The sequence below is a fragment of the Lonchura striata genome, chromosome 1 (genome assembly GCF_050655825.1).
Source record: "Lonchura striata isolate lonStrDom1 chromosome 1, ASM5065582v1, whole genome shotgun sequence".
Classification (NCBI taxonomy): Eukaryota; Metazoa; Chordata; class Aves; order Passeriformes; family Estrildidae; genus Lonchura; species Lonchura striata.
Genome location: NC_140703.1, coordinates 98,714,759 through 98,742,599, shown reverse-complemented (window position 1 = coordinate 98,742,599; position 27,841 = coordinate 98,714,759). Strand labels below are relative to the sequence as shown.

Here is a 27,841-nt window from a genome sequence, read left to right as displayed (position 1 = left end):
TAGCCAGTGAGCTCAACCATATCAGTGTTCCAAATCTGGTGCCAATCAGAGAAAAAGGAGGAATACCGTCTATAGACATATGGTAGTGATCAATTTACCTGCAATTCTGTCTTCAAGAGGTCGCTCTAGATGAGTCAAATGCTGTATGGGCAAATCTGGCAAAAATGAGGTTTTCATATCAAGAAAATCAAAATGTTGTTCAGGGAGAAGGTTGGTTTACTATGCAATATCTATAAAGAGTTGTCTTTGAACAGATGAATCTTTTTTGAAATTGCAACTGCTCCTACTGTATTGTTTTAAAAATCTGCAATGAATTTTCAAAATGGTTGTTCTGTACTGGAAAAAATGTTAACAAAATAACACGTCATCCAGTAAACTACCAAAAAATAAAATTAAGGAAAAAAGTATCACAAGGATATTTATAAAAATTAATTGGCAAGTTAAACAGTTTGGTGGACATAATTGCAGAAACTTTACTTCTGCATGAAAACTAGTCTTCAATAAATTATAAATTACATTTCAAACTGAAAAGCCATTTGGAACCAAACCCACATCTATTTATTTAAAGAAAGGGCAACAAGAGATATCCCAACAATTTTAAGTGCTATTCAAACATTTTTTAATTAATCAACAATTCCCAGAGCAAAATAACTCATCATCAACAGAAGACAAGCCTTTAATCACCAAATTCCCAGCAAAATTTACTTCCTCTATCAAAAGATTCTGAATGGTGCATCAGATCTTTCAGAACTACAATCCCTTAAGTTTGATCAGGTTGTTTTTCAGTTCTCAGCTGGTTTACTTAATTACATCAGCTTCCAGCATTTTAGTTCTAAGAGTTCAAGTGGATCTTTTCCAACTGTCTTTGCTGCAAAATGAAATGGGTTTTCCAGTACTGATTTTTCCTTTTTGTCTCTTTGCTAAGGGGAAAAAAGGAAAAAAACCCACAACCGCTCTTCCTAATTAGTGCAAGTGTGTTTTACCTCTTTCATAGCTTTGTTCTAAGATGAGGCACCCTCCATTTTTTTAAAAACCAGAAATGTTATTTACACTAATATATTATATGGAAAGCTCTGGGAAGCCAAAGAAAGACTAATGGGAAAGCAATTATTGACAGTAGACCTAGAGCTTGCAAATGAAATGAAAATAACTGTTTGAAAATAAAAAAAAGAAGGAATTCAGAGGCTTGAGAAATCAAAACACATGATTGGATTCAGTTTGAGAACCAAGATACCTCATCAGTCTTGGAACAACTGAAGTCAATTGGGAATGCTGCCACTAAACAGAACCAAGGATTTTCTTCCTTACATGAGCACAAAATTGCAATTAGGACAAACCCAGGGACAATGGTATGTGTCCACTCCTTTCAAACCAATTAGGCCAAAATACATGATTGTCTGCTGGGGTAGTAACCAATGGTCTGTGTGCGAGTGCGTTTCCATGCATGTCATACAACAAAAATGTGCTTTAAATCTTACGAGTAGCACTACAGGCTCAGAAACATTAAAGAAGATTGCAACTTTTAAAAGATGGAGCAATTTCCCTAGTGATATCCCATTTTCTTTAATTTTGGAGAGAGGGCAAATATATTAATTAACTTTTCACTTAATATACCTGGATTTTCAGTAAAACCTCGACAAAACAAAACATTAGCATTTAAATTTTTCATCTTTACTTCACATTCAGAGTTTTGAGGTGAAATGAAGGTGATGGCATGAGTTCCTACCAGAACTAGCTGTACCTGATTCAGATGTGAGTAAAATAACACAGCTGAATTTTTACAATGAACATTCCTCTCAAAAAGCTAGAATAAAGTACGGTTTATTTTTCAGCTGACACTTAATATTAAATATACACTAAAATAAATGTGAAGTATCTTGAGTTCTGAGCTGTTCTGTAAGAATGGGCACTGGCAAGCATCAACTGAGAAGAGACAGGCCACAGCCTAGAAGAGGAAACACTGGCTTTGAGGTGACACCATGTTGCTGGGACACAAAAGGAGCTTCCAGAAACCTCTAAAAAGCTCAGCCATCTAATATGGGCAGTGGGGATTACCAGCCATTTAAATGAGGCAACTGCAGGGCAAGGAACACAAGAGTGATGGGCTTGGAAGGATAAACAAGAGACAGTCTGAAGGATTTGCCCTAAAGACAGAATATCTGAATAAGGCTTGTTTGATTATTTCTGATTTTTATCCTTGCTGCTAAAAAACAGTACAGCTGGTAGCTGGGGTCAAAATCCTGATTTCTCCAAACACATCTGAGTTCACTGCAGAACTGGGCTCTTTCTTGATTGTGCACCTTATTTCTGAAGTGTGAAGTAAGGATAAAACACCCATGTGTGGTATTTTACCATGTTCCTTACACAAACTGTTTCCTATACCACCCTGAGGGTAAATTCTCATTATAAAAACCAGATAACTACCACCTTACTGTTGCAGTGGTGTCAGTGCCCAGTACAGTGGTAGGAATTTCCAGCAACCAAAATGCTACAGACAGGTCGCCTGTGCCCTGCCAGACCACGGACGTGGCATGCAGGGGAGAGAGCACAAAGGTCTTTGAGACTTGGTCCTGCACTTTGTCCCTTTGTCCCACAGCTGCAAGACAACCCCAAAGCTCTCCAGGCAAGTGGCAGCACAGACACAGCATCGCCATCATGAAGGAGGGCCTGTTTGTCCACATACCTGCAAGTTTGTGTGCTCCATCCCTTCACAGGACCCAGATACCCAGTAAAATCTGTTTCAATTCCATGGCTATATGAATGCCATCCTTGCTTAGTATCTTTCAGGACAGCTTGACACGAGTACAGCTGGAAAGAAACTAATAGTGAAAACCATTCTGGTACTACTGTCTCATGACAACACTAGTAACTTGCATTACAGTCTTCTCTTGGACTTAGCAAAGCTCTCCAGATGAACCATCACAAATCTATGCTAGACTAACCAACCTACACTTTTCTAGCCATGCAGGCTGGCCCCACACAGCTCCAGGTTCCTACAAGTAAAGGACAAGAGAGGGACCAGTGTTGTTCACCGCTTGTGGGAGGTGGAGATGGGCACATCCCTGACACCTCACAATCTGGATCTGCTCAGTAAGAGAGAGCCACCAAGGTCTAGAGAGCAGCAGGGAGCTGCAGCAGCTCAGTTAGCTCATGTCTGGATGGCCTCAGGCAAAGGGAATGTGCAGGGATGTTATTAAGGGGGTGTGTTTTTATTAGTTTCTGCTAATAAGCTCAGCAGATGTTACTGGAAAGAGTTTGATGTTATTTTTCCATCATTTTCAACTGCTTTTTTCTCCCCATAGAAAGTAAAGGGAGTAAATCTTGCCACACATTTCAACCTTCACTTGTTCCCCCTGTAGTATTCTTAAAAATGCATCTGAAGATTTTTTTTTTATTTTTATTATTACCATACAAATGGAAAAAGCTTTTTCTCCATTTGTCTTTAATTCCAAAATAGCTGAAAGTATTATACTCCAAATTAATGAGGAAAAATACTTTTCAGAGACACAACATGGAAAATTTAACCCGCCCCCAAAATAAGTATTTTGTAAATTTAAGAATATATAAAAACAAAGAACTATAATGGAAACTATTTCAAACTTTTATTATGGCAGTTCCTATTATAAACTATTTATAAAGATTTTAACTATGGCTATAAATACTTCATGCTTTCCCTTGAATAATCCTAAGAGAATGTCAGTGTTAAAAGATGCAAGGACAAAGATCATAGAGGGTAGCACAGTGGAACAAAAAATATATATACATAAAGTCAGCACTAAATACACTGCTGTGCATTTAGTTCTTAGTGGAAATCTGCTGCAGCAATTTTTTGTGCGTGTGTTCATTCTTTTTTTAAACATAACCATCCAGCTTATATTGGTTTGAGCTCTGGAGAAGGGTTATTAAATATCTCAATTTTATGGAAGTTATAGGACTACTTTCCTTGTTGGAAGGTGGAGAGGGAAGGAAGATGGATGAAAGAAAATAATTTGCTTTTAAAGAATGCCTGCAGAAACTTATTAAGCAATCACTAAAGTAAAAAGCTTGTTTCTAGGTTATTCTTCTGCATTCACATTGCTAAATATTTTATACAGAAACTTCCCATTAAAAATCAATTCAAAGAATTAAGGGTGAGAAATTTCTGTCTAATGAAAACTACCTCAACTACCAATTTTAGACACTGATTTATCTTTAAATTTTCCTCTCGATGTTCTATAACCAGGATTTAAATAGCTAAGAAAAAATCACACACAGTGTACCCAGTAATATAATCCAAGTTGTACTACACTTTCACATATATTATCTACCTTTTCATCCATCTTCCCCCCACTTTACATGCTGTAATAGTCCAAGAGGGGTGAGGCAGCCTCTTTGCCATTTCAGACTTTCCTGGCTTTTTTGGGTGAAGAATGAACACCACAAAATGACAGAGAATCAAATTTCTGGTGGCAGCATAATGAAATCCTACACAGCCCGAATATAAATAGCAAAGTCTATAGATTAAAAGGCAATGCTAAGAGGAAAGCTTTTTAACCTCCTTTTTGAAAAAGCTAAACAGCCTAGAAACTAAGATGAAATAAAAAATCCTTTGGGAGTCAGAGCAGACATGACATAATCTAAGGTTTTCATAAAAAATTTCAGTTAAATACTTCTCAGGAAGGATTTTAATACATTATGACACAGCTATTAGTTAGCTCAGATTAAATATAAAAAGCACTCCCTTGCTTTAAAAAATCAAGATACAGAGAACTGAAGCCTTAAATCCATACATACAGAGTTTGAGAAGCTTTTAAAGGTTCTAATCCCTGGACAAGAATCACTTTATCAAAGAATAAAATGATTCTACAGTTTTGGCCTTCCCTCTAAGAAGGACTCCATGGAAGCTAGAGGTAATCAGGAAGGCTGAAGTAGGTGTCAATCATATGCTTGCTGTTATAGAAATATAAAAGCTGCTGAACAGCAGTAGGATTTTGGGTGCCTACAGGCTCGAGGGACACAGGCTGGAGGGGATCTCAGGAGGTCGCAGGTCCCACCCCCTGCCCAAAGAAGGGCCAGCTCTGAGGTCAGACTGGACTGCTCAACAGAGCTCGAAACCCTCCTCAGAGAGGGATGGCACAGACTTTGGGGTGACCGGCTCCACTGCCTCACTCCCCATAGGAACACCTCAGGAAAAGCTTCTCCTCAAACCCAGTCCAACTTCTCCTCAAGCCTGTTACTTGTGCCTCTGTCTCTCATGCCAGCCTGTGCTGCTGTGAGGGGCCCGGCACCATCTCAAGGACTTCTGTGGGTGCTGGGGGCTGTCAGCCCCCAAAGCCATCCCTTCTCCAGGCTGCCCCTTCTCCCCCTCCCTCCTCACAGTGCTCCAGCCCCTGTGTCCTCCCAAGCCATCTCCAGCTTGCCCACATCTTTCCTGTGTCAGGTGACAGGACCAGATGCAGTGTCTGGATATGGTGTGGCACGAGTCACACACACAGGGACAATCCTTCCCTTGATCAGCTGGAGCGCTCCCACTCACACTGCCCAATTATCTGTGTCTTCCAGTTCACACAAAGAGAAATTACACCAGGCTGTGAAGAGGCAAAACCTCTATATGACTTTAAAATGAACATCAGTACTAGCACAAATTCAAGGGAAACAATTTTTCCAAACTGTAAGAACAATCTTACTCATTGTCCTCTTTACTAATTTTATTTGAAAAAAAAAAAAATTATTTGGTAAAGACATGCAGGAAGGTAGATAGGGTAACACTCCATACTGTCATGCCTATCAGATCTTCTAAGGATACTGTAACCAAGTGGATATTTTAGTCATTCAGCTCCTGGAACATAATTCTCAAAGACTAGCTTGCTATGAAATTCCCTCTACAAGGAATAGGGAGAGTTATGTGCCTGTTTCAAAGATTTATGTGTTTTCCTGTAGACGTGGATTAGACACTTGTCTGAGACTGGGATTCATTGCTTCAAATTTCCGCTCCAAATCCAGGCTCCAATTTGTATTTTTGGCTGTGGAGAACTGACTCAGAACTTTTCTTTGAAAAAAAAAAAAAAATAAAAAAGAGAAAGGTGGCAGTGGAAGTGGTATAACAGATTTAAGAGACTGAAGATTAAAGTATTCACAGAAGAATTAGCAGGTTCAGACTTGCATTTTCCAGCTCCCAGAAGAGCACACTTTACACCTGGTAACAGGTTGCTGAAACAAAACCACTATGGAGCAAAGAATTGAGAGACTTGAAAGGACCAGGAAAAGCAGTAAGGATCTGTAACCCCTCTTAATTAACAAATCACTTGTTTATTGCAAGTATCTGGCTGCTGAATCATGAATCATATACATTTCAATATTTTTCAGCATCAGTGAAAAATTATTTTAAATGTAAGCATTTGTCCAAAGATAAATTTTCTTTCATTTTTTTCACTCTTCAGTACTCTTTTTCACATATGTTTTACAATTCCTTATTAAGAGAAGATAAAATTGGTCTCTTTATTTCTACAGAGACTCAAGGGCTTTTGTAGTTTTATGCAAGGAGTAGACATCAACACCTATATTTAAGCATGACGTATTATAAGCTTATATTATAATTTCTAATTCAACTCTATTTTAATTATTTGGACTGTAAAGCTCCACAGTGAGTCTTTGCCTCAGGCAAATTTTTTTTCTGGAATGTGTAAGCAAAAATAGTTCAGTCATTTCAGAGTGAAGGTGGTGAAAACCCAATTTTGCCAATATTTATACAATTTCAGTGTTTCAATGAGAACTTCCATTGCCTCTGTATTTTGGAGCAGGGATTTGGCAGAGAGGCTGCTCTCATGACAGAGCCTTTGTTGTCACATTGAAAAATCTGTGCAATTTGACTAAAATAAAGCCTTCTGAAAATACTACTTGTATACATGTTGCACAAGTTTGTTAGAAGCTGTAATTCAATTACCAAAATATTTTCCTTGTATTAACTATGCTTCCTACTCAGTAAGGCAGTGCTATCTCTGACAAAGGCTCCTGTCTGACTCCTGTTAGCTCAGAGTGTTTTTGACAGGGGAAACAGCCACAGGCTGATGCCTGGGAAAGGGTGACCAGCACTGGGAAGGGCAAGGGGCATTATGGCTACAGGCTTATGGAAAGCTGAGATGATAGTTTCAGGTGTCTCATCTCACTAGATAGCAGAGAATACCTTCTTCCCAACAAGTATTTCAGAGGAAAATACATTATAATCAAAATACGATTTTTAAATTTCTCTGCTGTCCTTTATACTAATTTTTATCAGTTGCTTATTCCTACAGATCTAGACTGGATGATCTTTAATGCCCTGAACCTCTATTTATTTACATCTTACTTTTTTTATGAGTCAAGGATTCTTCTCCTAAGCACTCAATTATAAGACTTAGCTTAGCTTAGTTTACGGAACTATTTTTAAAAAATTGAAAAGTATAATTTAAAAAACACAGAGTAAGGTTTTTTTCCTTCTCCCATTTCTTTCTTTCTCAATTAAGTACAGACTTTAATAGCATAACTATTTACTTACAATGACCTATATTTTACTTGGAACAAATTTAATTTGAAAATTGCTGAAATTTTTAACTCTTAATAAAAACTGCTAATATCAATCAACTACTTTGACCATAAGAAATGCACATAAACACTGTTCAATGCATACTTAATTCTCAGGGACTGCATTCAAAGACAGAAAAGAAAAGTTGTTCTTGCCAATGCCACTTTTAATATGGCTCTGCTGTCAGTGAGTGCTATAAACTAAAAAAAGGCCATCAAACAAAATCTATCAGTGAAGAACCATCACTTATTTTTTACTGACTATTAACTTGTACAGTGCTGGCTTGGAGCTCTTGAGAAAAGGGATATCCTAAACCCTAATGCCAGCAAAGGAAACCATGAGACTCACAATGATGCAAGAATTGATTCCTTTCTCTCCTTTTTAAATAAATACCTCACAATTTAACCTGATGTTTATGAATGCTTACAATCCCTTAGGTGCAAAAGACAGGTTTGCCACATCAAATGCACTGATGAAGATGATCCTCCTTCCAGTCAAAAACCTTGTGAAAGAAATCTTAAAAACAGAGGTTTCACCTTTTCTACATTTCATACTAATACATCACTGTTACCTGACTCTTTAGGAAAAGGAAAATAAGATTGGAAAAAAGGAAAATACTACCACAGATATTTCCTTAAGAAATTTTCCTTTTTATTCACAGACACTTTAAGCCCTACCCTATGGACAAGTCTTCCATGATTATTAAAACTGCAAAATACTCTCTAAGACATGTAGTCATTAAAATGTAATGGAGACCTGTTAAACAACTTTAAATGGTTTTACTTTATGTGATCTAACTAGTAATAGGACTGTAGCATGTCTCTTTTTAAATTCTCAGCTTTCTAATTTTAAGACCTGACATGGACACTCCAATATCTGGGTGCATTTATCATACACCCAGATCAAGCAATTAAGACTTTTTTGGGGGAGGGCAGAGTTCAGGCACATTTCATTGACAAAGAAACACTGCTATAGTTAGTAATAAATTTTACATTCCTTTTGGAAGGAATACAATATAAAATGTAGCAAAATAAAACAATACAGGGTTTTTGTACAAAATCAATAATGATAATGATAGTCTAAGAAAATAGAAGAGTTTTATGCACATGCAAATGCCAGTTTTCACATTAGGAGATGAATCTCTCACCCCAAAAGCCCCAGTGTCACCATTAATGACTTTTTATTGTTCTGTATTTTGAAAGAACTCTTAAAACATTAACAAATAATCTTAAATGCTTCTATGTAGGTTTTGGTGTTACACAGAGGTTCTCAGGATGTGTCATCCACAGTTCAACCATTATGATGAGACACCACATCCATTCCCTTCCAATGTGAAGGACAACACTCTGCATTTGTGACACAATGTGAACATAAATGTAGAGCATGTTTCAGAAATTCATATCTCTAGCCACTCTGATGATTTCAAATGTTAGTAACAAGAACAAAATAATTTCTACTATTCCTCAGAAAGCAAAACTAACAACAGCCTTTCCAGTTCCACAAAAATTAGGTCACCTGCCTAATAACACCAGTGTAAGAACGACTCTTAATGCTTCTGACATACTAAAAAAGATCAGAAATATTCACCCATGTGTCAGCAGCTCACCTGCCCCCCCAGTCCTGCTTTAACTGAACTTCCAGCTCCTCCTGGTTCTGTCTTGGTACTGCAGCAGCAGCCAGCAGAGCTGCATCCATTCTCTCTGCTGAACTTCCACAAGGCTCTTAATTTGTGTAGAGTGACTGACATGCTCATGGTGATGGCTCAAGTGCTCAATCATCTTCTGCTGACTGACCTCTTGACAGAGTTGCATATTTTTTAGTATAAAAATAAAAGTAGAAGTGAAGGAAAGAAAAGTCTGGGGACAAAATGTCAAATATATTTTTACAAGTGTGGATGTAGAAGTAAATAATAAAAAAAAAAAAATCACTGACTTAAAATGAGTTCTACTGAATCCCATAGCATCATAAATGCATGCATAGTATTGCTGTAACTTCACTAAGTATGGTCCAGTTCTTTATATTATTAAATTTGCAAACAATTCTGTAAGACATATAAAGCCACTAAGATGCAATGGATTCTATTAACAGCAAATGAGACCCTTAAAGTTATTTTACTTCATGTGAGCTAACCAGTGAGAGAATAATATCATGTCTCAACTCTTATAATCACTTTTCTAAGCAAATACTCTGTTGCAGCAGGTGTATTTTTAAACTGGGGCAATTAGTTTATATAAAGTGAAATTACAACTTTTATTTCATTTTTATAAGGATCTTTTTTGCTTATAAATACAGTTACATTTAATTTTTGTGCTTATATGGAGTCATTTAAAAGCCAGTTGCTAAAATGCCTGTGAAGTGAAGCTGGAGGGGTAAGTCATTTACACTTGATGCCTACATTCACTCATCAATAGTACACAGAACCATGTAACACACAAATTACCACAGAGACAAAACACATCATCAAGTATCTTACACTGGGAATGATAAATTAAAGTTGCAAAGGCCACCAACCGGTTCGGCCTCTCCTGCCACCTGTTGCTGCAGTCACTTTTTCTCCTGCCAAGGTAAAACCCACTCCCTGAGCATCTCCCTGGAAACAACCAGCTGAGCCTGAGAGAGACACTGTGAACTTGCACATGGGGCAAGGTCTGAGCCAAGCTTGAACTACAGGGTTTAAATTCAAGAGATTGGTGGCAAACTGCTCGGTGAGAGAGCTGATGGGCAGGACTGAGCACGCGGACGTGGATCTGGGGACATGGAAGAAAACCTTCAATGGCAAGGCAAGAACACGGGCACGGAAAGGAGGAAAAGGCTGCCAGGTGTGGGATGTGGTCCAGTGAAACTGTGGAGGATGAGAATGCCAGATGAAGAGAGAGGCTCCATTCCAAGAACAAAGAAATGCTTTCCTATTTAATTCCTACTGTTTAATTGCACCCTCTAATGGTATTTAGGAAACATCATTTACTTTGATTACAGGTGAGACTATAAAACAGGAAGGTTGCACAATTGCTTCTGCTCCGAGTTGGTATTCCCAAGATTTCACAACTCCTGGAACACCCACACTACATTCCCTCACTTGAAATGACTCAAGAAACTTGTGAAAAAGCCCAGCTTCAATTTCTCATTCCTCACAAGATCACACATGAATGAAGACTTGTATTCAGCAAGTGGAATAAAGGTATTAATTTTTTTTTCACCAGGGGAATGGGTGTCTGTAACTATACCCCTTACATAAAATGACCTTTTTGTCATTTTTTGTCATGCCCATTTTCTTTAGGTATAAGTAGAATACTCACTCGTGTCACTTTCAGAAGTAAGGGATTACAAAGAGAAAAATGGAAAAACTACAGTGGAAGTAAGTATTCCCAAGACAAGATCTGAAATACAACTAATATTAAATGTGAAAACACTATTCTGAAGATTTTGCCTTCATTTAGATAGAAGATCAAACTGTACGAAGAAAGAACAGATTCTTCAACACTAAATCCTCTTATATTTCTGGAAAAATCGAAAAATCCCAAGTTTCTCATGGTACCAACTATATTCTGTATGTTCTTCCACATTCAAAAGAAGTGCAACATTCCTCTTTATACAATTATAATAATGAAAAAAAAAAAAAACCCAAAAAAAACAGGAGACCAAAGAGCTGTGAGTAGATCTCAAATCCCGTGTTAATTCAGAAATCAAATTCCCTCTGAAGTCTACAGCTGTTCCTATTTCCCACAGATCGGATTAAATTTTGGCTGAGTCTGGCATAAGCTAACAAACAAAATTTGCTAGTGCAGGCACTGGGGATACAAAGGCCTGGCCCTCTCAAATCTCTGATGTCAATCCAAGTTTAGCCAAAAGTGTGAAAAAAACCTCAACTGTAGTTAGTTTTTGCTCAATTAATGGGGCACAGCAGAATTCCCTGTCTGTACACACTACTCTGCTGGTAGGTGATATAAACAAGCAACAGAACAAGCCATTTGAGGACTTACAATCTATTTAACAGAAACACAGGTCCTTCAAACTATTACACTGTCTTCAATATAAAATGTCAGTTTTGAATTGTATGGCAATAATTAGATGCTCAATGTTAAACCAGGCCAGGGAGGTGGTTTACAGCTATTCTCTTAATAGTTTCTTAATAGAAACTCCTAGAGTTTCTAACAGCATTTAAAATAGTGCCTGGATTGCCTGACGTGGCTGGAGAGCATAGCTTTATATAGCATATCCATTAACAATAAAAACCCGGAGACAGATGATTATCTCATTAAAACTATGTTCAGAAGCTGCTATTGTGACACCTGTGACACATTAAATGCTCATCAGAAAAACAGTCATCGCTAATATCTCTATTTCTTCTGCTTCATAGAAAGGCTGAAAATTAAGTTTCACTGTTTATAGATATGTCTGTTAATTTAGAATCATCCTGCCAAGACTGAGCTTAAAAAACCCAAAATAACTGGCCAATGTTACCTAGATTTAAGATGTATGTCTTGCATCCCTGTAGGTCAATTAAAAATTTTCAGTCCTCCTTTATAAACCATCTTCACACAAGATCATTATATAAACCATTTGGAGATAGCTGGATAAGGCTGACCAGCATTTGGTCAGCTTTTTTTTGTACAATAAATTGATATAGCCTCATTTAAAAACTTTAAAAAGCCCTTTAAAAAGCATAAAAACTTTAAAAAAAATTTAGATATGAGTAAAACTCTACTATTGCTTTTGGTCTTTCTCAGATATACTAAACCTGAAATTTTAAAATATTAAGAATAATCTTAACATTTCCCACTGCCTGCACTGAACCGCTTCAGTTCACACGGACTCCTTTAGGGTATTTAGAAACCATGTGGTTGAAAGTCTCCTTGTGTATTTTGTTCCATGAGATACCAGGCCATTCCCAAGGATGAAAATAAGCCTGGTTATTTCCCAACAAGTTTGACATTGTTTTGCCGTTTCCTGAATAAGCGTATCAGTCCTTGGCCACCACACAAATCATCCAGCCAGGACAGGCTATTTTTATACTTCCCAGATGGTCTTTATGTACTTTCATGCATGACATGAGCTTCTCAGGATACAACCACTCTGTCGACCTTGGTGCATGTGAAACTGTTCTCTCCAAGTACAGAAAGGTAGGAGCTGTGCCGTACACATGGGTACATCTATTCATAGTTATGTCGTGCACTTCAGCTAGCACTGCATAGTTTCATTTTCACAATGTACCTTGAAATTTGTCATTGGCAGGAGTTCAATTTGTATCATAAAAACCACACTGTCTTCAATTTCAGTTCAGTCTCGTTATCTGCTGCTTCCAAAGGGAAATGTGACAAGGCATTTGCATTCAGGAGTTGACGAGTACTTTTGACCCCAGCTCTATTTCGACAGCAAACACTCAGCCATTATCACCCATTTCTGAAATTATATTGGAGATACTATTGACAGTCGGCATCTAAATAAATTCTTCTAAAAAATTCCCTTGAGACTGCCTTCACATAGTCTTGAAAGTAGTAAGAAAAAAGTCCACTCCCAAATATTTGACCTCAGCATTATTAAAACTACCTGACTGAAACATAACAATCAAATACCTCTAGGAAAAGCCAACAGAAACCATTAATTACATTCCTTTTTGAGGATTAACCAGTTATTCGTATAGACTGCTGCTTAGCAAAATGGGTAACTTATCACCTGCACAGCAATTCACAGAAGTGGATATACACGGTGTTAGTAGATACTATAAAAACAATTTTGACACTGCCAAGATGTTTGTAGGCTCTGAGGGCTCCTTCCACAGTAAAGTGCAGCAAAGCACAGCTGTAGTTTGGGAGACCACAGAGAAGGTGAAGCCCATGGTACAGAAGTAAAAAGTTTATCTACCCAAGAATATCAGATTGGGAAAGAACCTGAGGTGCCCTTGGTAGTTCAACTGCCCTGTTTGGCTCATTACTGTGTAGCTCCAGGCCGTAACTGAAACCAAACCACACATCAACGAGGGGCACTGACACATGACAGAAAATGCCTGAGGACTTGGGCTTGTAACTAATGCAGCAAATAACAGCTTCTGTACAACAGCTATTCCAGGAACTTGCCAGACTGGTTTTCATATTCCACTCCTGCTCTGGACATTACATCAACTTACAACAACTTAAAGAGAGGTTGTTGTTGTTGATGATGAATGGCATGCTGGTTTCAAATACTTTTATATATGGAAGACAATAAACATTCTATGGAGCTGCAAATACACCAAAAATGTGACAGTACGCAAAAAGCCATGAGACACGCACAAAAATGACGCAACATAACTTTTTTCTCTCACTTCAAACAACTTTATAACTTTAGTACATTCCTGCAGCAAAATTCACTAAAGAACATTGTTTTCTGTCTGTGTTAGGAACTCATGGGAAAACTGCTCTGACTGAAGTCCAAATAACATCTTCCAGTATTAAACTCCTTGGTCTATACTTTGACAGAACATTGACATTTTTCTTCACTGGAACTCTCCACAGTTTAAAAAGTACATCTGGTATTTGATACAGCCACACATTAATCTCTCTGACCTCACAACCAAGGAAAATAAATGCCCCATAACATTCTAAAAGAGAAAATGCCACTCCTGGATAGCTGAAGTGTGCCTGTAAACTATTACTGGAAGCACAGACTTTTTTTTTGTTGGCTTAGCTATAGGGACTGAAGGCAGAATGAAGTCCTATGGTTATGTGCTCGCTCTGGCTTGCAACCGTGTAAGAGTTGTGGGCTTCACTGCAGACCTTTGCTCCTTCTCCTCAGCTCTGACCTGCTTTGGCAGGGATGGACACTGGTGTGTGGAAGCAGGCTGTGCCAGACACGGAGCTGTGAGAAGCCCTCAGTCCATTCTGGCTGGGGGCCCCTGGTGTCACTCCTCGCTGCCAAGTCTGAGCACCATCTAAGGTGCTTGCTACCTCACTGTAAACAGCACCAATGGACAGAACCAAGTGCATAAACATCAGGATGCCTGATTCTGAACTCTGGTTCAACTGCAGTTTTGTTCTGTAACCTTGATTTACATCTGGAAAGGTGCATTTTATCAGCTTCAGTCAGCCTAGGCAAACTAGGCAGCCCTGAGGACTCCTGCCATGGCTCTGCCCACTACAGCACTGCTCCTGCCACTGAAAATGTCTCTGCCCAAGTGTGAATATGGTGCACAGGCAGCAATGCAGGTGTAAGTTGTATCTAATAATTAAATTTTAAAATTTATTAAGATATAATATTAAGATATAACGATACATATTACTGATATACAAATTATTTTTCTGTACTTAAGTAAAGAGAAATTATTTTCTAGAAAAAAAATTCACATGGGGTTTACAATCACTCTTAAATTAAATAATATAGTTTGACCACACAAGTTAGTCGTGCAGTAATTGAAGTTCACAGTAAATCCAGAGAGCAATTACTTGTTAAAGCCTATTTATATGAGCTTAAAAATGTGTTGAAAAGAAACATATTTGTTTTCATGCCCTACACAATTCATCTTGCTTTAAAAGCTTGGAATATAGAAAAATTTCATAACAAGCCACCAGCACCGACAGAGAAAAACAGTGTTATCCAGAGATATCATCCTTTGCTACCAAGTCATATGTTTGGATTTTTACACTCTCTAAGCCATTTTTGTGCTAAGTGAAAGAAAAACACCTGCAGCACTGGAAATTGTAAATAAGACTGTACTTTGAGCACTGAAACAAAGACAAAATATTTCAAACTTGTTTCATGTTGCCTTAATGAAGGGTGGTTTGTAATTCAAAATAATGATAAAAACTACACAGTTTAGGCTGAAGACTGATTCCCAAAGATTACATTTGATTCTCAACCCCAACTCTGCAACCTTGGAAAATACAACCCAATCTTTTTACTTAGATCTCACTGTAAACTGGTTCATAATAGTTCACTTAGGGTTCACAGATCTTACCAGTGTTTTGTGGTAATTAGCTGGACAAAACACACAGAAAAAATGAAACAAAATCCCAAAATGATAGGACAACTTTTATCAAACTACACATATTTTAAATTTCAAAATTCTCTTCATCTTCTTAATAAAAAAAAAAAAAAACAGCCTTGACTTTGAATTCAAGGTTGATTGAATTTTGTTACATTCATAACCTTCCAGATCCTGTTAATTCAAATTATTAATTGGCAGATAGCCAGAAGCAGGAGAGGGAAAATTTGTGCATGTGCTTAGACAACCAAAATTTCCCTTTACAATTGCTTATCTCTGTATTCCCTCTGTTCAACTTCCAGAAAAGCAAAAAATAAGAGCAGCACTGCCTTAGTAGATGAAAATGAAGTGCCAAAAGGATAAGGAATTTCCCAACAACTGCAGAAACACACGTTCTTGCCTTTTTTACCCTCCTTGTTTTCACTGCTGGTATTAGTAGTTGCTTTTTAACTCCTGCACAATATGGCAAGTCCCTCTGACAGGAGATGTAGAGCCAAAGCCTCTTTCCCAAAGAACTTCCATTAAAGCTGTTGACTGGAGCTATTAAAGTAAAGGATGAGACTTTATGGCTCTCAAGTGAAGCAGGGGCGTGTCAGTGATCCCAAGGTACTCAGCCTCACTGCTTTCAGCTCTAAGCAAGGCACAGTTTGCAAGGACAAAGAGGAGGGATGCAGGGGGCTACATTTAAGCGCACAAAAAAATGGGTTCATCCACTTTCTAAGTTCACTCTTTATGTCACATCCCACAATTATTTTTGCCTTTTCTCATTTCTTTGTCATGTTTTTAAAACTTCATTGTTTTTCCTTAGTTTTTGGGGTATTCAGAATGAAGGTTATCTTTACACTGGGGTGGCTGGAAACCTTCAGTTTTCTACTTCCAAGACACTGCTGGCTAAATCTGGCAACATTTACAGTATCTGCTAAAATCAATACCCGACTTCCTCTATCTCAAGTAGCATTATTGAGATAACTGACAGTAAAATAAAAGAAAAAAAGAGAAAAAAAGGAAAAGATATGATGATCACTGTCATCTACAGTGATCTATATCTACATTTGATAGCAGTCACATTTTACCACTACCATTGAAAGAGTGAATGGTTAAATCTGGAAATATCTGTAGCATAAAAAATACACAAAAATTCATGCTCAATTTTTACAGGTAATATAGGCAATAGAAGATCTGGAGCTAAAAGCAGTATATGAAATAAAATAATCATTTAGGTTGGAAAAGACCTTTAGGATCATGAAGTCCAATGCACAAGAATGGTATTCATATGCCTTGTAATTTGTTCCTTGCTGAAACCCCTGTGGAGATTGGCAGCCAGAAGCTGGAAGCCTGGAGTGTCCCACCTGTCCCCACAGTGCAGGTGACCCCAGGAAGCTGCAGGACACTTATAGAATGATAGAACTCCACTTTGGGGAGCTCAGCCATGGCTGGGCAGATTTAATACAGCACTGTGGCCTCGCTGCCAGGTTTTGCACTTCTTGCTGTATGGCCTGCAAAGCCTTCTGAACAAATGCTATTACAGACTTGGGATTTTATGTTGCTCTTCATTGTATTACTGCCATAACCAGTGGGAATAAAATTGACTTCAGGAAATCAAAGGTCAACCTGCTGCAGTTTTTTTTCTTGCACATTACTGCTAATAAGAAGTTGTGTCAAACTGAAATTAACTCTAATTTGCAGGGATAGTGCTTCAATACCTCTTTTTGTAGTGTTGTTGCCATAGATACGAACAGCTGTATCTGACCAAAACTTACTCAACCATTTGTCTGTTTCATAGGGAAGGTGTTAGATCTGTCTTTTACCAGCATAGACTATGATTAACAGTCAAAAATGCAGCAAACACTCTCTTGTTACCATGTGCACTAGCAGCAGTATTTGGGGGAGACATATATGAAAGATTTCTCAGCTGGAAGCTATGCTGTTATTTTCCAAAATCTGTATGCAAATTCAAAACCATAATTTAGCCTTTGACGCAATCAAATACCCTTTTACACATGAGGGAAGCAAGTTTGTGTCCATAGGCTCAACATTCAATTAGAATATTTCAAAAGATAGTTCACCATTAAGCACAGCACATAAAAAACCATCTTGCAATTGCTCCCCTTCTTCCCAATTCTTTATGTATTCAGAAATACTTCAACTGTCCTGCCAGCTCCAAGAGGTAAGTAATTTCACTTGGAAAAAAAGAGGCACTCTGTCAACCCTTTCCCAAGCCCCAGGCTTCTGCAAAATCCAGTTCTATCTGTACTATGTACAGTAAGCAACCACGTCTTGCTTTAAGTCTTGCCCTCATCCTTTTACTTCTGTTTCAGCTTGGTGGGCCTAATTTAAGTAGTGATTTACTAATTAGATGAAAAAGCATTAAAAGTGCCTGCAAAACTAATCAATAATCAAGACCCAGTGACTACTTCACTGTAATTGCCTGATTTCTGTAGGTGCCAGATCAAAGGTATTGCAGATGGCACAGACTCAACAGCACAATTCAGATCTGAGGATGGATTATTGACAATTGAATATCACTGATGAGCAAACCAAAACTAAAAAGGACAGCTTTTCAAATGTGCAGGGGAAGAAGAAGGTTCATAAGAATTTGTAATAGCCCAGTTATTTTCTGCTTCCAGGTCTGTTTAGTAAACATTCACTGTACTGATCTGGTGTAATACCACTGGGGATGGAGGAACATAGTATTGACTGGTTTTATTCCAATACTGGGCTGAAAAGCCTACTTAATTATGTAGAGATTACACACTATCCACAGGAAATAACTGTTGTTTTCAAGTGTTTAATTATTATGAGAAAAAGTAACAGTGTTTTCAAAGCAATGCCCCAACAAATTCTTATATATTGCCTAGTACTCATAAGGAAATGAGGTAATTCTAAGGGCAGAATGTTAATTTTTATCTTCTATACTAGTTAAAAATACTACATGGTAATGAAAAGCTATTCTGCATAGTTCAAAACCAAACTAAGAGTGGCTAAATTGATGGAACTGTTCAGATGACAAGGTACAGTGTACAATGCTGTTTTATGCCTAGTTTTCAGGCTCACATAATACAAAAAACGAGCAGGAAAATGTGATCACAGATGTATGAATTTATCTGTTTTATCAGTTCAGTTCTAGTTTAAAGCAGCTTAAATGAGCTTTGGTAATGAAAGGCAATGGGAGCAGATCAAATGGTGCAAGTGATTTGATTAGCTCCCTGCTAACCATCTCGGGCAGATTTAATTTGGAACGGCGCAGTCACGTCTGACTGTGGTAAACAGATCTGCACCTGCCTTCTGAGGTGACACCTTCATAGGACACTGAGAGCTGCTGGGTTTGCAAGGGTTTTAGGAAAATAATCCATTCTAAGCTTGTGGTGTCTTCTTAAGACAAAATAAAAGTTCAGTAAAGAGAATGATGCAAGTTTGCAGAATACTAACAAATCCCACAGTGAATAAAATCTGCTGTGTAAACTCTCTCCAAAGTCACTGAAAAGCATTATTACAATTATGTAAACAAGCCCTGGGGCTGACTTTAGTAGTTAACTTGAGCAACTGGGACAAAGCCACAGCAAAAAACACACACCTGAAAAATTTGATCAACAAATCCACTCCAGGAGTGACAGACTTGCCACAGTACCAGAAATTTTATTTCCTCCATCCCTGTAAAAACAAGGCCACTCCCAATTTGCCTTCTTTTTCAAAGGGACATACAATTCTACTGCATAGCAACAATAGTTTAAATCAATACAAATGCAATCTCATTTGTCTCCAATATTTCTGAGTCAAAATATTAGGAACACAAAATAAATGATGCAAACCACTACCTATCAAGGAGTTCTTAATGCTCATTCTCCTGTGAAACCCTAACCCAAACCAGACTTAAAGAGTCAAGAGAAAAGAGTCGTGTGCCAAGAGACTGGACTCCAACAGAGCTGACAAACTCTTTATCCAAGCTGCTGTATGCAAGGCAAGAGCATGCATTGATTACAGGACAGATGACCAAAGTAAGAAGAGAGCTCTGAGAGACAAGGGACCACAAAAGTGCTGGGGAATGACCGAAATAATATCCACAAGATAAATGGAAACTCTGTGTAAGGAGATTTTGCAAATTCCCAAAACTCAATTTTGATGAAAAAAAGTTAATATAAAGAAAGACGGTTAATTTATAGGGAAAAAAAAAAGCAGGAAGAACAGCTGACAAATTTATATTTATATAAAACTGGTAATAGGCAGTAGCAGCAGGGTTGTCAGACCATTCCCTCCTCTTCTTTCACTTAACTTCCCTGACCCAAGTTCATCCACTGATTTCATTCCTCAGAGCGCAATTTTCACATTGATGGCACCACAAATAGCTTTGCTTCCTTAACTTTTGCTGCTCTGGCCTAGGGTTATTATTTTAAAAACTGATAAAGTAGTTGTTACTTTTCTTTTTTTACTCATCTTTGCATAATTTTAAACTTGTGTTTAATGGGGAGAATTTTTATTCTTTGAGCTTGAAAAGACTGTTTACATTAACAGACTTCCAAAACGTTATTTAAGTAGGTTAAATTCAAAAGATTTGGGCTTACTCTTAAGCAAGTAATTTACAAAGACCTATCAGTTTCTACAGAGAAATCAAATGCATGCATACATTATAAGGAAAAACAGCTCCTCCAGTTTACTACTAAACAATGATTTATCAACTGAAATTGTTTAAAACAGAGTCATCCAACCATGATTAATAGCTTGACATAAACCTGGAGTGCTTTAAAAGAAGGAAATAAACAAAATATTGGAATGAAAGCATTTATCTGGAAATGTTTGAGGCAATGTTTTGTGAAAACATGGCTGGAAAGGCCTCATGTCATTTCAGATACTAAATTTAGACATAGCCATATTTTAACACAGCTGAACTTTTGACTTAAAAAATAAAGAATTTGCAAAAAAAAAAAAAAGGCATGAAACTAGAAGTGCAAAATGAGATTGTTCTAAAACCTGATGTAATTTATTTTAACATAAGATTTACATTTGAGGTCAAATTTTGAAGCAAATTATTGAGTCTTAAATGACCAAAGATATTTAATATCTATATTCAGATATTAATATCTGGAATGAAACCATGTAAGGAACAAGAGGACACACTGCTGTTTAAGGCCATATTACAATGTTTATTCAAAAAGGTGCATTTCACCTTCTTTTGTGCCAGTAAAATAATTATTATTTTTTGTATAATGATGCTTTATTTTTAATATAGAGGAAAAGATTAATCTTAATGTTAACTCCTTGCTACACCTTCATCTGAACAGTATTTCTAAACTAACAGTCCAGAAATTACCAATGACTACTACGGTAGGAATATTTCTTCATACAGACTGCTGTTTTCCTAATATAACCAACTGCACTTAATGGGGATACATTCTGAACACACATTTTGAGACAAACCACCAAAAACATAAGGTTTTATTGATGCATTTTGCAGTTTCAAGAGGCAGAATTGGTCACCAAAGGCAAAATTGTACTACAAAGCTGTAAATGTGACTGTAAATAAATGTCACGTTTTATATATTATATACTTTTCATAATTGCCTATCTAGACATAAGTACCACTAAATGTATGATATACTATATATGTATAAAATGAAAAGAGTAAAGACACCTGACATATAATGTAAATAGTTCAGCATAAAAGTTAAAGCATTATTTGAATTTAGGCCACCGATCTAAAGCAAAGTTTTAATTGTTTTGGCTTTTTCTAGCATCTCACATGAAGCTAACCTTGGGTGTTGCTTGGCACTTTATAATTCAACAAAGACTGAAAATGTCTAGCCGGAGTCCTGGACTCACTTCAATCAGTAAGAAAGATGCCAGTGGCCTCAAACCAGCTATTACTAAAAAGGATGAGTACACAGTACAAACTGTTCAAAGCATGGTATCACTGCCATTGTGTTTACAGAGAGTTCTCTGACTCAGACTGACATTCTTTTGTGTAGCAGAGAAACAAAAATATCTTATACTTTTAAAATTAGTTTTACAATGTTGAATATAATCTTCCTTTAAATATACAAACTAAAAAAATTTTTTTTCTATCAAAGAATGTAAAAATGGTTAAAGTGAATCACTATATCGAGAAACCTTGATTATGGAGGAACTAAGTACGGACTAGAGAGAAATTATTTTAAATTTCTTTCATCAGAGATATACAATCACGCTATAGATGAAGGCAGCTATGATTGATTATTCTGTTTATTAGGACTGCAAGCTGGTTAGATAAAAGGGAAAATTAATTTGTGCATGCATCAGTTGAACTAATCTTATTTAAACTGATTTAGGTTGACGATAAACACAATTCATGTTACAGACATTTGGGATGCTTGCTGAATCACACTGTAGCTCACAGAGCAACCAATAAAAAATGTTAACCATTTCAGATATAACAAAAATCACAAACCCACTTTGTTCTATTATGACATAGATGTTCAGGAGAGTGCTTCCCCTGTTCCTCCAATATTCTCTGAGTAGGTGCCTAATCTCCAAGTTAACCCAATCTCCAGAACCATTTATTAGAAGATATAGCACTATACACCCCTGGCTAGCCATCTCACATGTCAAGGTCTGAACACAGCAGAGATTATTCAAAGGCTATGGGCAAGTCAATAAAAGAATATTTTGAGACATACTGCATAAATGGTGGTACCAGTGTAAAACCAGGCATGCTGCAGTTGTTTGCCTCTGCTCCTTACCTGGAGTTTACTGTCCCTATGAGCTGAACTAGACCTAAAGACTGACTGATCTTTCATTGCATTTTTTAAAGTTATAACTTCCTGGTCATTCTGAGGTATTTCAGTAAGGGATGGGAGTGGACTTTGCACTAAAACAGTCAGTGGACTTGAGTGCTCTGCTTTTGCAGCTCAGGTGTGGGCTCTGTGATACCTTAAATCACCTCAGCTTTTTCTGTGGTGATCACTCACTCTCCAAATATGCCATTACAACAGCTTTACTAATCACTATATTCACATTTGTGAAAAAGATCAAGCTTGGACCAAGGTCCTTGATTACAAAGCCACGTGTGGACTTGTGACCTCAAGTGAGTAAATAAAAACACAGTATCGGTGACAACCATGTTAGCAAATCCATTTTGATTAATTATACCTGAAATATCTCCAGTTTACACTGAGGAACCACACTTAACTCTCACCACTACATTAAGTAAACTTTCAAGAAAAAAGAATAATTCTATTTCTCTTTATTTACATCATTTAGTGTGACAACTAGACAGGAAAATACCAGGTGAAAATGTTCACAAGCTGCTTGAAGATGGAATTTCTTCTGAAATTACCTGATGTTAATCTGTATATCAGGCACAAATTTTTAGCATGTACTATCTATACAACAGTATCTTTATCCATCAATTATATTCATCTTCCATTAAATCAAAGCAGTTCAGATAGGAACAAGGTCATACAAAAATGTAAATGGAAATACAGATCCTGTACATCTCCAGGGCTTAATTAACAACTTATTGAAAAAACAATTACATTACCTGTCCTGTTTCCATGTGGGATGGTTGCATGAGACATTCAAATTATTCAGGAGCATGTTTAACTAGACTGCCTATAGTAATTCCATTTCTACACCAAGATGTGGGAAAATAGTTCAGTTTAAAATAAAAGCTTTGTTTGAATAGACCTTTAAAAGCAGAAAATTCCATTTGTCTTGAGAGGAAAACTGTCCTAGCTGTGTTTGGGAAGCAGCCTATTCCCTGCACACACGGAGTCCCTCATCGGAGGCTGGTGGCAGAGGGCACCGCGTGTCCGGAATGTGCCACACGTGGGGTGTGCTCAGCGCCTGGCCAGAGGAGCAAAACCTGAGCTTCCCTGGGTGCTGCAGCCTGAGCTGAGCTCACTGACCCATGCATATTTCTGCAGCTCTGCCCAGACCAGGTAAGCAGACTTTGTGTGGATGAAAATGCATTGTTGACCTGGGTGAAGTCTTTGCTGGGCAAACTCAGAGGAGCAATTTTGGGCAAAGCTCCACTTCCCCCTCCTTGTGGCACCGTGGCTGCTCATGGAGGTATGAACCTTCCACTGCAGCTGGCACTCCAGCTGAACTAAATATATACTTATTAATGACTACAACACAAATTGCCTTTTTTCACTTTGCATATCTCTTATTAGCACTTTCAAATGACTGGCACGGTGAATGTGGTAGCATAATGTGCTCTACAAATCAAATAGCAGAGTATGGGATTATCACAGTTCAGTCCTACAAGGTCTGAGCTATGCCTGAAATAATCACCAGCTTGGTTTAAAAATCAAAGGATAAGGCATTTTTCCACCTCATTTTGGAATGCTAGCATTCTCTTTACTATCATTGAAAACCTTCCCTGAAACCTCAGCTGTGTTGAAGATAAAAGATTTTTTTTAAAAGGCAGCACAATAATTTTATTCCACCAGTAGGTTAAAACTGTACTGCATAAGAGAAGGTCTCAAAGCAAATATTTCCGAAGTTAGCTATGACTGGAATAGTAGTTTCATCTCTCTACTACAATGTAAAATACATGGGTCCATGTTCTAGCTACATATACTTGTTTCTGACTTAGCTGACAGCCCAAAAAGTACTAATTAATATTTAATTAATAAAATCAGAGTTCAGTTAACCATGATTCACCAAATAGCAAGAGAAATACCAGGAATATATAAATAAAACTCCACTTCAGCCATGAAACAGCTGCAAATTTAAAGAATGTTCATGTTCTTTTAAAATATGTTATTTAAAAAATATTATTACAAGTTAACTATTTTTCAGTGAACAGTTATGATGCCATTAGACTTCTAAGAATAACCACTCTATTAATAGTTCATGTGTACACCCTGAGGTGCAATATTATTTGATGGCGGCACTTGAGGAACGATGTTAGAAAACTAAATCAATACAGAGTTTATTAATTAAACCTCAGAATTATAAAGGATATTGTTTAAAAGAAGTTTGATTTTCTAGTCTATAAATCTAACTGACCAATAAAATTATTTGGTGGGATCAGGTGCCAACAGTAACTTTAGTTAACATACAGAAAATCTCTGTACCCTATGCCTGTGCAATATCACTTATGAAGCTCTAAATAAATTGAAAAAATAATAAAAAATAGTAACTGTAAAAAAATTATAAAACCTGTTACAGAGAAGCATGCATGGAGGTATTACGGTAATTTTCTGAATCATGCATTTGCAAGCAAACTTTTTGTTAATAGTTACTCTTAATTTCTTTGTATAAAAATGCAGTTTTATACAAAGAAATTTGTATAAAGATTTTGTTTTGAAAGTTTGTTTTTATGCAAAAAGAAGATACATGTTTCCTCAAAATGAATATGTCAGTGCTAACTTATGGATAATGGAACGTTCTTCTCAATCACACCAAATGAATGCTTCTGAAAAAATACTGTTCTATAAACTTAAAAAAAAAAAAATAGTATTTCCTTATATTATTCTGCGTCTCTGCACCTCTACCAACAGTCACAACTTGCACTACCACATTTCATTTGTGACACTCCTAAACTGCACTTATTCCAAGCTCTTTGAACAGAAATCTGTTGATATGCTGATACATTTGGTATCTTCTACTACGTCCTATCCATTTTCTTCTTAAATTCAAAATAAATAAACCATACAAGAAACACAAAACTAGGAAAAGGTGACCTGTTTCTTCCTAGGTATCATGTGCATACACCTACTTTTCCTACTTTTGCTAACTGAACTTCCCCAACCTTTCATTTTTTTACATCTAATTTAGCCTCATCTCTTTGCTTTGCTTTTTACAAGGTTTTCTAGTCAAAATACTGTAATTCTCTGTGCATTCATACAACATATCTCACATGATCCCGATAAAGCTGACCTTTTACCATTGTCACACCTATCATACCAACAACAGCTATCAATAGTTATCATCCTAACTGCTGGGGACATCTCCACTAAGAGCCAGACAAAAGTATAGAAGATAGTACTCTGCATTATTAGCACTATTATTCCTCAAAATTACTGATAATTCAGGATGTCAAGGTCTTGAATTCATATAGATAACAGACTAGCAGACCCCAGAAGGATATACTCTTGCAATTTGAGACAAAGCAAACCACCAAACTCTATCAGAGAACTGGATGATCTGCTTAAGTATGTATTTGTGAAACACTAAAAGAACTGTGAAGGTCATTCATCTGAGAGAAGTAAGGTAGAAATGCCATGCAGTCAGTAGTAATTCATCAGCCACTCCCAAATTTAATTGCTAGGATACATATTGAATGCACAGGTCCAGAGTGTAATTATAATTTTGGTATTTGAAATAGTTTAGTTAATAGGAAGCATGACAGTTCATTAGCCTAGTAAGCTAGGGAAAAAATCTGCACTTGGGAGAAAGTACAAGGGTAAAAATGTGAAGAGCTCTCACTACCCCACTGCCACCAGGGACCAAAGGTAATGATTAAATAGCCCAAAAAAGGCAACACGTGGCCCAAAAAAAAAAAAAAAAAAAAAAAAAATCATACTTCCATTCTGGGTTAAGGGTGTAATTAGCTTGAAATACAGATTACACATGAAAATCCAATTAAATTAATTCTAATAGGAAAATCTGGCTAACTGAAACAGCAGAACAACTCCAACTTGGAATTCATGTTTTAAAGGAATACAAACATGCTACAAAAAAACTCCAAACAAGCAACATATACTTTCTTCTAAGTAGAATATAAGTAGAATAAAAGCATTTTTAGAGCTAAGGAGGCTGTTAGTAACCAAAATAAAAGTTAAAAGACAACTTTAAATTAGTACAGTGCATAGTTTGTGCCTTTAGAGTCTTAAAAGTGTTTGTGAAAGGATCATTTCAATGATGCTCATTTTCAATACATTTTGGAGCACCAGAGAAATTCAGTAAGTTTGGTAGCATTTTCCGCTAATAGTTGAGGATGGTAAGCATAGTGATCTCAGTAATTATAGAGCTCTATGCCATTACAATTGTCAGGCAAAATAACCACTGAACTTACAAAGGATAAATTCACTGGGAAATCACATGAACAAAACTGAAGCCAGTCAACACCATTTTATAGAAATTTGCTAAATAAAAGAGAGTATTTTATTAAATCACCTGATAACGTGACAAACTCTGGTCAGCAGACATAATTCCATAAATGAAACACACAGACTTTTGAATGGCATTTACCTTATAGTCACACAAAATTCAGAGTAAGAAATTATTACCAGTATCATCAAATGTGATTAAGACAGACATATGAAAAAGTAGTTGTTACCATGAAATAATAATTGAAAAGTGCTCTACATTCCTCCAACAAAGTCATCCAGTACTCACTCAACCCTATTTAAGAGTGAATATATATCAATATCGTCAATGATACAGAAGTAAATACTGTTGATAGCAGTAATGGCACAAAAATTGTCAAACTGGTCAGTGAAGGCAGCAGAATTGTTATCTAGAATAATATGGATTTCTTTGTATGATGGGGACAGTGCATTACAGCCAAGTGGACCTATGTAGCAAGCAAGAAACAATGCAGGTAATACCTAGAAAATAATGCACAGAAGCCACAGACTTACAAAATACAATCTAACTGGCAAAGAAACCACTCAATACAAGTGACAGCGAAGCCTGACAACTAAAGGGAGTAATAAACTTCCCACACATTTAAGTATATAAGACCAGAGATACTGCCTTAACCCACAGCACTAGCAGTACTGAGTAGTGAATACAGCTATATGGTGTCTGCACTGCTTTCCCAAAATGGCAAAGATCTTGTCCTTTTTCCGTTATTTACAAAAAAAAGAGGAAGAATTCTGTACCTTCTTAACCAAAAGGTTAACCAGAACACCCCACATGCTGCTATTAGCACAGAAAGAGCACAGCAACAATTTGAAAATGCTGCAGAGAACCAATGAATGCTACATGAACAAGAAGCTGTCTCTGATGCATTGTAGGAGAATAGGATTGCTCAGGCCTAAAGTTACAGCTTGGGCAGTACTGACGGTGGAGTAAGTACAGTGGCAAGACAGATCTTATTGTTGGCATGTTTCGGAGTTATTTTCTACCACAGCAATTACTTAAGACCAAAGCTATTTAAAGAATTGTACAGTACTTCCTTTTTTGCTTCATTAATCTGTATCTTAAAAACCAACCCCGAACAAATGCAGATTTTTTGTCAAATGCCTCTGCTCAAGAGAGCTGGACTGGCACAGCCTTAAGTGACAACGCTGGTAGGAGTCCATCATCACCTGTGTACGCAGGACCTGACTGCCTGGGTGACTTCACCAAGGCAAAGCCTGACAGGATAGGAGGTGGCACACTGGAGGTGAGCTCTTATTTGGTGATTCCTTTTGGCT

At 37.1% G+C, this 27,841-nt stretch overlaps 1 protein-coding gene and 2 long non-coding RNA genes across 11 annotated transcripts in view; 1 reads left to right on the top strand and 2 right to left on the bottom strand.

Moving 5' to 3' along the window:
• Positions 1-27,838, bottom strand: part of LOC146768787 (uncharacterized) — a 28,980-nt gene extending 1,142 nt beyond the window's left edge. Inside the window, exon 1 of the long non-coding RNA XR_014956546.1 lies at positions 5-27,838. This is a non-coding gene — a long non-coding RNA (uncharacterized LOC146768787). The remainder of the gene's footprint in view (positions 1-4) is intronic.
• TBL1X (transducin beta like 1 X-linked) overlaps positions 1-27,841 on the bottom strand; it is a 196,045-nt gene that overhangs the window by 59,190 nt on the left and 109,014 nt on the right. The window lies entirely within an intron of this gene.
• LOC146768786 (uncharacterized) overlaps positions 22,530-27,841 on the top strand; it is a 21,775-nt gene continuing 16,463 nt past the window's right edge. Inside the window, exon 1 of one of the 2 annotated variants that reach the window (XR_014956536.1) lies at positions 22,530-23,407. This is a non-coding gene — a long non-coding RNA (uncharacterized LOC146768786). The remainder of the gene's footprint in view (positions 23,408-27,841) is intronic. The other variant, XR_014956539.1, reaches the window with a different exon arrangement.